Source organism: Equus asinus, chromosome 9 (assembly GCF_041296235.1).
Source record: "Equus asinus isolate D_3611 breed Donkey chromosome 9, EquAss-T2T_v2, whole genome shotgun sequence".
In the NCBI taxonomy this organism is placed as follows: Eukaryota; Metazoa; Chordata; class Mammalia; order Perissodactyla; family Equidae; genus Equus; species Equus asinus.
This window is the reverse complement of record NC_091798.1, coordinates 6,935,919-6,946,060: the sequence shown is the minus strand read 5'-3', so window position 1 is coordinate 6,946,060 and position 10,142 is coordinate 6,935,919.

Sequence of the window (10,142 nt, the reverse complement as noted above, 5' to 3'; positions counted from 1 at the left end):
GACGCTTTAAAAAGGGTGATATGTATGACCTAGTGGTGGAACATTTGGCAATATTATCACCTGTGGCGATACTGAAGATAAAAAATGCACCTAACAAACTTGTGTATCTGGCTAAGGAGATTTCTAGGCAGGAAGATAAAAGTGTCAATTACCGGGGGCCGGCCCCGTGGCCGAGTGGTTAAGTTCGCACGTTCCACTTCGGCAGCCCAGGGTTTTGCTGGTTCGGATCCTGGGCGCGGACACGGCACCACTCTTCAGGCCACGCTGAAGCGGCATCTCACATAGCACAACCAGAAGGACCCACAACTAAAATATACAACCATGTACTGGGGGGATTTGGGGAGAAAAAGCAGAAAGAAAAAAAAAATTGGCAACAGTTGTTAGCTCAGGTGCCAATCTTTAAAAAAAAAAGTGCCAATTACCTTCTTTTAGCTGACTGTGATAAAGAACAGGAAGAAAGAGATGAGCTAAAGAAGGAAGAGTTTAGGAACAGTTTTCAAGCAGAGTTTAGAGGAAATATTTTCAACCCAGTACTATTCACAATTATTTCTCATTGCCAGCCTTTACAGATTTTCAAAGTAAGAAATGGCTTCAAGGTTAAGATCAAATCTAGGGTGCAGCTGTAAAACTCTTTGTTAAGACCTCATGATAATTTAAGGTGATGCCTCATAGACCCTCTCAGCTAGAGCAAAGGGCTTCTAAGAATCTTAAGAGCACTGTCTCATAGCTGCTTGACATGTCTAGATAGAGAGAGCTTTATCTTGGAAAGAATTATGCATGTGTATTTTGGGGCATGGAGTGAACTCCAATCAGATTCATAGAAAACATATAGATTTTCTAAAGAGAATTGCATTGGTGAAAACACTTCCTGCTTGGACTAAAGAAGACAGACACAGTTCAAACTCATTGAGACCTCTGAGTCCCTAACTGTCAATGGACATGAAGGCTAATAAACCTACTCAGTGGCAAACACAGATCATTTCCTTTAGAAAAGGAAATTTCTTAGAGAGTGAAGCCAAGAGCCACTGAGAACAATGGCCTAGGAAACGACTCCCAGAGAGCAGATCAGGGTTCTAAGCAACGAGCATTCTCTGCTCCTGGAATAGGGGACCCTGACAAAGTATGTCTTGTTGAATTTCAAAATTTTTATGGATCAGTGATTGCTTCCTAGAAGCAATTTGCTAGAAGCAAGATTGCTTCTCATTCTTTCCCTTTTTTGAATAGAAATGTTTATTGTGTGTTTCCTATCCTGGTTTTAATATTGCACACTGTGGTTTTCTTTGGGGGGGGGGGGTGAATAGCTTTCCTTTTAGTCCACTGGTCTCTGCATCTGAGGATTTGTATATAAGGAGCACCATCCATATCTGGACCTGATTTAGACGACAAGATGATGGACTTCAAACCTGAGGACGACATCATAGTGAGGTAGGATCTTTGGGGATCTTGGGAGGGGTGAGGTATTTCGTATGCGACAGGGATGTGAGTTGCTGTGACCAGAGGGTGGGCTATGGTAGACCGTCTCCAAAAGCGGACATCATCAATTCCTCCCCTTTCAATTGAAACACGTCACTTCTCACATCATGGGGTGGATTCTGTCCCCACCCCTCTTGAACCTGGGCAGATCTTCTGACTTGCTTTGACCAATAAAATGTGAGAGAAGTGCTCCTCTAGCAGTTACAGGCCTAGCCTTTAAGAGAACTGCCAGGTCCCACTTCCTGTCTTGGAAGTCTACCACGATCTAAGAACTCCAGCTGCCCTGAGACCATCATGTTGAGAGGAAGCCCAGGCTAACCATGTGGAGCGGCCACTTGAGATAAAGAGATGGCTGGCCAGCCTCAGATGTTCTAGCTGTCTGACTGAGGCTCCAGACTTGTGAGTGAAGAAGCCTTCTGTATATTCCAGAACAGAGAGACACCACATGCAGCTGAAGAATTGCCCAGCAGATCCCGGCCCATGTTTCAGAATCATGAGAATTAATAGTTGTTTTAACTACTAAGTTTTGGGGCTATGCACCAATAGAAAACGATCTCCATGATATATTGTTTAGAAGAAAGGTATAGGACAATGTATACAGCATGCCTTGTCTCACGGGAGAAAGTAGGGAGGGTAATGTGAGTGTGTATGTGGTTTATATGTCCAAAAAGATAGATTCAACACAATTCCAGGCAAAATGCCAAGAGGACTTTTTCACAGAGCTTGATAAGCTAATTCCAAAATTTACGTGGTAAAACAAAGGCCAAGAATATTCAAGGCACTCCTGAGAAAGAACAAGGTGGGGGATTTGCCTCCAGATATCAAGACGTGTTATAAAGCCATGGTTATTGAGACAGTGCGGTATCGGCACAGAGATAGACAGACTACAGAACTAAATAGAAAGCCAGAAACAGACATGAATGGGTATTAGCGCCCAAGGGAGGTGAGGAAGCCATCCAGACAGGGGGCATATCCCTTTAAATATACAAACTGAAATATTTGCATTGAAAATATATAACGTCTGTGATTTGTTTCAAAATAACACGGGAGGTAAAAGAAATAGATGGGTGTGTAAGAGGCAGGATTGGCCAATGGGTTGAAGGTGGGTGAGGCTAGATGATGGGTACAGTGGGGTAGATTATATTATATCATATATTCAAAATGCTCCATAATATACATTTATTGTGTAAACACACACACATACACACATAACATATCACAATGAAAGTGAAAAGACAGGCTATAAAGTGGGAAAAGAATGTGCTGCACATATAACTGATGTAGGATTAGAATCCGTAATATATTTTTTAAAAAGCAAAACCCCAACATGTCAATAAGAAATAGACAAATAACCTGCTTCCTGGAGGAGGAACTATAAAGGCCAATAAACCTGAAAAAATTTTTAACTTTACAGTAATCAGAAAAATGCACATCAAAAGCATAACAGGATACTAGTTTATCCCCATCAGACTGACACAAATTAAAAGTCAACAGTCAGGGGCCAGCCTGGTGGCACAGTGGTTAAGTGTGCACGTTCAGCTTTGGCAGCCCAGGGTTCGCTGGTTGTGATCCCGGGTGCGGACATGGCACCGCTTGGCAAGCCATGCTGTCATAGGCGTCCCACATATACAGTAGAGGAAAATGGGCACAGATGTTAGCTCAGGGCCAGTCTTCCTCAGCAAAAAGAGGAGGATTGGCGGCAGATGTTAGCTCAGGGCTAATCTTCCTCAAAAAAAAAGTCAACAGTTGGCTGTGTGCTAAGGATGCGGAGCAGCTGGAAGTCTCAGGGTCTGCTTGCAGGAGTGTAAATTCATCAGCTGTTCTGGCACCACCTGGCCGAGCGTAAACTCTTACACAGGCGCTCTAGGGCATAGGGATAAGAAGACTCAAGGTAACCTGGCTTGTAACTTAAAAAGCCTGGAAACAAGCCAGACGTCCACTGGGATAATGGGTCAGTAAACTATGACACACAATGAGAGGCCATAAGCACTGCAAATGTACTGCACACCTCAACAAGAACGAATCCTTCAAACATAATGTCGAGTGAAAAGGCAAATCACAGAAGAATACAAAAAATATAATACCTTTTTATAGGGGCTGGCCCCATGGCCGAGTGGTTAAGTTTGTGTGCTCTGCTGCAGGTGGCCCAGTGTTTTGTTGGTTCGAACCCTGGACGCGGACATGGCACTGCTCGTCAAGCCACGTTGAGGCGGCGTCCCACATGCCACAACTAGAAGGACCCACAACGAAGAATACACAACTGTGTATACTGGGGGGCTTTGGGGAGAAAAAGGAAAAAAATAAAATCTTAAAAAAAAATAATACCGGGGCTGGCCCCGTGGCCGAGTGGTTAAGTTTGCACGCTCCGCTGCAGGCGGCCCAGTGTTTCGTTAGTTCGAATCCTGGGCGCCGACGTGGCACTGCTCATCAGACCACGCTGAGGCAGCGTCCCACATGCCACAACTAGAAGAACCCACAACGAAGAATACACAACTATGTACCGGGGGGCTTTGGGGATAAAAAGGAAAAAATAAAATCTTTAAAAAAATAAATAAATAAATAAAATAAAATAAAATAATAATACCTTTTTATAAAGTTCAAAAACAAGCAAAACTAAACACTACGTTCTTTAACAAGATGCATACATGAATGTATATGTGGTAAGATATAAAGGAAAGCAAGAGACTAATAAACAAAAATTCAGGGCACACTTACCTCGGCGGGTGTGCCGGCTCACCCTCTGCATTGGGGAGGGGCTCGCAGAGGGCTTTGAAGATATTCTTCATGTTCTGCTTCTTAAGCTGGATGTTGGGCACATAAAGGCTCATTTTATTAATTTTTATAACATGTATAATAACACATATGTGTTTCGTATCTATGAAACAAAATCTCATAATAAAAATTTTAATTGAAACAAAAAGACTTGATATCTGGAGCACTTACGGGCAGTGAAAGCGCTTTTTGTCACTGCCCCGTGAGAGCTCGGCGAGCACAGTGCAGTTCATGCCCATCGTCGCAGCATCCTTTTCGCTCTCAGAAGTGCCCAGGTGGGATCCGCTAGCAAGACGGCCTGTGCTGGGGGCAGCAGCTGTCACAGCTGTTTGTCCCAGCGCAAACAGAAAGGCTGAGGGGAAACGGAGGTGTGGAATCGGGGAGGTGAAACTTCTGCCTAAATATTCACTCCTACTTATTTGGAAAGCCTTCCTCAGACAGTTTCTTCATTTGTAAAATGGGCATAATTGCTACATTATGGGGTTGTTGTGAGAATTAAATGAGATTATCTACGCTCAGGATGCAAGGAATGGAAATTGCCTTTCTTTTTCAAATTCCGTGAGAACAGCTCCAGCAGCTGCTGGGAATCTCATATCATCCCGGAGGGGGGCCTAGCCGCTTGCCGCACTGTCCCAAGACCCTCCCAGGCTTACACGTCCCGAGAAGGTCACTGTAGATGCAAAGAGACCTCAGAGACACATCTACCAAATGCAACGTGTGGACTTTAGGTGGATCCTGATTCAGACCAACCTGCTATAAAGATATATTCTTGAAAACATCAGGAAAATATGAATAAGGATTGGGTATTAAAAGATGCCAAGGTATAACAATCATATTGCACTTGGGTTTAAAAACATCTTATCCTTAAGAGATACAGCCTAAAATATTTATGGATAAAATATTATAATGCCCAAGATTTGCTTAAAAATAATCCAGTGGTGGGCGTGGAGGGGGGAATGGATGAAGATGAAATAGGAGTGCTCATGAGATGCTACTGCAGCGGGCTGGAAGGTATGGGGGTTCTCTTTGTTCTACTTTTAGGCATGTGTGAAATTTTCCACGGGAGGAGGGAAGGAAGAGAGAGGAGGTAGATCCTGGGAACACTCCCGGCGTGTAGGGAGGAGCTCCAGCGTCTCTCCGAGCACGGCTTGGCTCTGCAGGTGGTTGCCAGCTGCTCTCCTGCAGGCGACAGTGTCACTAGCCAGGTGAACTTCAGAAGACAATAGGTCCACACACTCAGTCTTTTGTGGACCAAACCCACCCACAGGACCGCTGTATCAGGAGTGCAGGGTCTGAGCAGGCTCAGGCATCCGTCTCTCACAGCCCTTCTCCTTCTCAGTCCCAGGAAACCACACACACGCGGTGGGGCCACTTTCCTTTCTCAACCCCCTGAAAGACCACAGCAGTTCCTCTTGAAACACACCAAACGTTTCCATTCCACCCCTTCTGGCTAAGCCCGACAGCCCTTAAGAAGAAGCTCAGATCTGAGAATAAGAGCCTGGCTACCCTCCTCCCCCACCCCAGGCCTCTCCCCACTCCTGGGAGGGGGAAAGAAATGGGGTGGGCTGGCTGGGGATCATCTTTCCTGGTAATTCCTGCTCCTCCTCCACTCTACCTCCCCCAACCAAATACAGACAAAGGGACTGTTTGCTCTAGAAGTGACATGATAAGAGTTAAGTGCCCATGGGTCCCCCTGCTACAAGGGGCACCTCCTCTGATGCCTGATGAATGGAGCCGTCCCTTCCCTCCAAGAGCTCCTCACTCATCCAGCAGCTTTTACTGCCCCCTTGTGGTCATTTACTTCCCATAGCCGTTCCTGCAATACAGATGCCCCCTCATCTCATGGTCGGGAAAAACGGTCCCCTCCAAACTTTGTATTGGACCGGTTTTTACTGAGGGGCAGACATTTGGCTCAGTAGTGAGAAAACTTCCTGTTAAAGCATGTTAGTACGTGAGTATCTTCCAGACAATTTCTTTGCTTTTAAAAAACGTACTGGTTGAAATTTTTCAAAATAAAAAGTTGGGGGGAAAGAAACTTTAGCTGGTGGCTATAGGGAAAGGGATGGTAGGGGAGGAAGAGGATTCCTCTGCTCATTCTACGTCCTTCTGGCTGTCCTACGAATTAAACTGACAGGAGACAGAATAACAGGAGAAAATCAAACAAAGCTTTGTAAGATGTATACATGGGAGACACCCAGGAAAACTGGGTAACTCACTAGAATGGCCAAAGCCGTCCCCTTAAATAGCATCTTTAGCTAAAGACAAAGGAGGATGTTGGGGATGATGGTTTGGGGCATCAAAGGGGAAGAAGGCAATTCACATAGAAATGGGAAAGCAAATGTTTGGTAAATAGGACTTTGATAAGAGTGGGCTTAGCAAGGACCCTCACAGTCTACCAGACACCCACAGCTATCTATGGGGATGGCCTGTCCTGGGGAGAGGGCTTTATCTTAAATTCTTTTAGGCAGTTAGAGGGGGCAGTCAAAGTTTCTTTCAGAGTCTTTTGTTCTTGAAAATAACCGAGGCAAGGCAGAGAGACACCTTTTGGTGTGGCCACATTCTGATCGCCCACAGGATCTAGACGGGCGAAGGAAGCTCTAATTCCTATCAGAAACGAGGCCCCTGCATACACTGTGCTTGTCCTAACAGGGCTGTGACCATATCTAACTCCGGAGCGTCCTTTTTGTTGCCAGGGTCAGCCTCAGTGGTCACAGTGGACTAGCAGTTGGAGGCATGGGCAGCATGGACCGGAGGCATAGGTCTCATCACAGCCTTGGGCAAGCCGCTTACCCTTCCCGCTTCTCTGTGCACCAGTGACGACTGCATCCACTTCAGAGGTATTAAGGGTGAGGTTTTAGACCCTGGGGCGAGGAGGATGCCAGCAAATGATTTGATGAAACCAGTTTGCGGCCTGCTGCTCTCTATCCTGTGTGGGCCGGCTCCCCAACCACCAAAGCACAGGTCTGTCCCAGTCTCCAGCCGCCTTACAGCTGAGCGGACAGCGCCGGAGCAGCGGGAATTGTTCCGGCGTACTCCCAGAGGCCCTTCCTCACAGCTTTGCCTAAGGTGACTTCTCTCTAAGCTTCCGATGTTCACAATCAGCACAGTGTGCCTGTGAGCGGTGTCTCCCCACGACTCGGAGGGAAGCGTGCCTTTCCGGCTCATGCTGCCACAGCAATCCCTGAGAGACCAAGCTGGAGAGACTGGAGCCTTGGGAGAGAGGCGGTACGGTGCCCAGATTCAATAGCCACACGTCCTTGGGAATCCGACCCACCCTCCAAAGCCTCTTTCTTCGTCTCTAAAAGAGGAAGAACCCCAGCACCCATCCATGCCAAGAGTGTTGGGGTGACACGTGTGGAGGATGGCTGAGATCTGCTCACATCACTACTTAGATGTGCAAAGAAAACGTGGTTAAGTACGTCTTCACAAGTTGTGGAGGTGGAGGTAGGGGGGCGGCCAAGACTTTAGCTCAGCACTTCAATCTCCTCTGGTCCAAACCGTCTCTTCCGAGTTCCTTTGCAAGGGCAACTTTGAATCAAGGATGGCTTAACGGTCTCTTTTGAATGACAATCTCTTTCAGATGAATTTTGTGTCATTTGGATGGAAATTATATTATCCCATCCTTGGGCGCCTCTCCAAAATGGCACCTGGGTATATGTAGAGGTTGGGGGGAGAAAGGCGGGGATCCACTGGCAGTCCCCGGGGTCCATGCTGAGCCCTGCATTGGAAGGTCAATCTGGTTTGGTCTGGCCATGGACAAGTGTCTGCTATGGGGTGACTGCTATGGGGTCCCATCTGACCTTTAGACCACTGCTAGAAGCTGTGGGTCCAGCCATTTGACAGTGACCACAAAGGCCATGCATCTTGCAGCCCATCTGTCCCCACCCCAGACCTCCGCTGGCCCACTGGCCCCCTCAGCACCTCTAGGTTCTCCCCACATGCAGCATGTGGGAACTTCTGGGTCCCTGCACACCTCCCCCAGGCCATGCGGAGCCAGGAACCCTGCCTTAGGCTCATCTATCAGCTGCTTCCCTCTTGACCTCATATTGTGGACTGAACGTTTGTGTCCCCCCAAATTCATATATTGAAATCCTAACCCCCAGTGTGATGGTGTTAGGAGGTGGGGTCTTTGGGCAGTGTGATGTTGTGATTTATAATAAGGAATATGTATTTGGTCTTCGTCCCCTGTTTCTGGCACATAGCTCCCAAAACCACTGGAAATTTCCTGAGCAAAGAAAGTAATAAAGGTATCTTTTATCATGTCAGTGAGGTGACTTTTGGAAAGTACCTAGGTAACCTAAGGATGGGGTCTGGTTGCTGCTGCTGACCTAACAAGATAAGGCTCTGAAGGAGAGCCTTTTGGCGGACCCAGTGTGAACCAGGTGCACACCACGCGCCAGCCGAGTGCTCGCTCTGTTGCCTGACTGCGCAAGGACATCCCTGTGGGCTTCAGGCAAGGTGAGATGGAGAGGGAGGGTCTGTGGTGGGGGTGCCGGGAGGCTGCCAGTCTTGCCCGGTGGTCACTGAAGTCCCCCTTCCCAGGCGGGAAGCTGAATTCTGGGGAAGAAAAGGCAGAGAAAGGCTCAGAACAGAGGATTCTCCCTCTGCCCACCCCTGCTGCAGTCCCTGGAGAGTGGGCCTCGCTGCTACCCGACAGCATCAGCCAGGGAAGAAACACGGGATCTAGAGTCAGGCACCCACATGACCTGGCCCTGCCCATCACTGACCTGAGCAGTCACTGACCGCTGGGCCTTGATGGTCTGCGCCCACACAAGGGGATTAGGCACATCTTGTCTGATTACCAATAGATTAACTGGGCCGCCCAGTGAAGAGCTGCCGCCCTGCTCATCCCGGCTACTCTGAATTTGTGCCCCCCGCCCTGCCCCCCTTGGTTCTATAACGCAGCTCAGGTTGGGACAGCCTCTTCCCGTATCTGATTTCCTTCTCAGCACCGTCTGCACGGCTGCCTCTTCATGATCTCCGCGGGACGGAGTCGGCACGTCTGTCTGTAGAACCGTGAGGCAACACCAGGACTCTCACCTTGTCTGTCCGACTGCGGAACGTGCCCTCCCAACTGGCCATAACTGAATCACGGGAGAGACACAGACGCTACGAAGGCAGATGTCTCCTCCAATAAATCTGGGGGAAGAGGGCATCCAAGTTTTGGTGCTGGAAAAACTAATTTGTAGAAACACAGATCTGTTTTGTGGACAGGAGTTTGGCAAACACCGTCCTGCAGGGGGCGCTGCCCACTCAGCGACCCATGCCCTCCTGGCGGGCGTGCAGTGGGGTGAGGGCTGTTTTGAGTCCAACTCAATCCGAAGTGTTTCAGGTGTTTTGTTGCATGTCTACTTACTAAAGTGTTTGCTGTGCTATAAGAGGCCCAGAGAGCCCAAGCAAATAACACCCTTTTTTAAAATTACAAGAAAATACATGTATCCTGCACCACACACAATCCTTTTAGAAATACGTCCAACCACTTCTTCAACAAGCCTTCTAAGCAAAGGTCAGGGTTTCTAGGCAGTGTTTTGTTTTGTTTTGTTTTGAGGAAGATTAACCCTGAACTAACTACTGTAGTCCTCCTCTTTTTGCTGAGGAAGACTGGCCCTGAGCTAACATCCGTGCCAATCTTCCTCTGCTTTATATGTGGGATGCCTACCACAGCATGGCCTGCCAAGCAGTGCCAGGTCCACACCCGGGATCCGAACCGGCGAATCCCAGGCTGCCAAGAAGCAGAACGTGTGCACTTAACCGCTGCGCCACCGGGCTGGCCCCTGGGCAGTTCTTTTTAGCCTTAGAAAATGTCCCGTTAATGGATAGTGGAGTCAAAGTTACTTAGGTGCGTGTGGCGGTATTATTAATTTGATCTATAAATAGATGTATTTTTTTCTATTCAT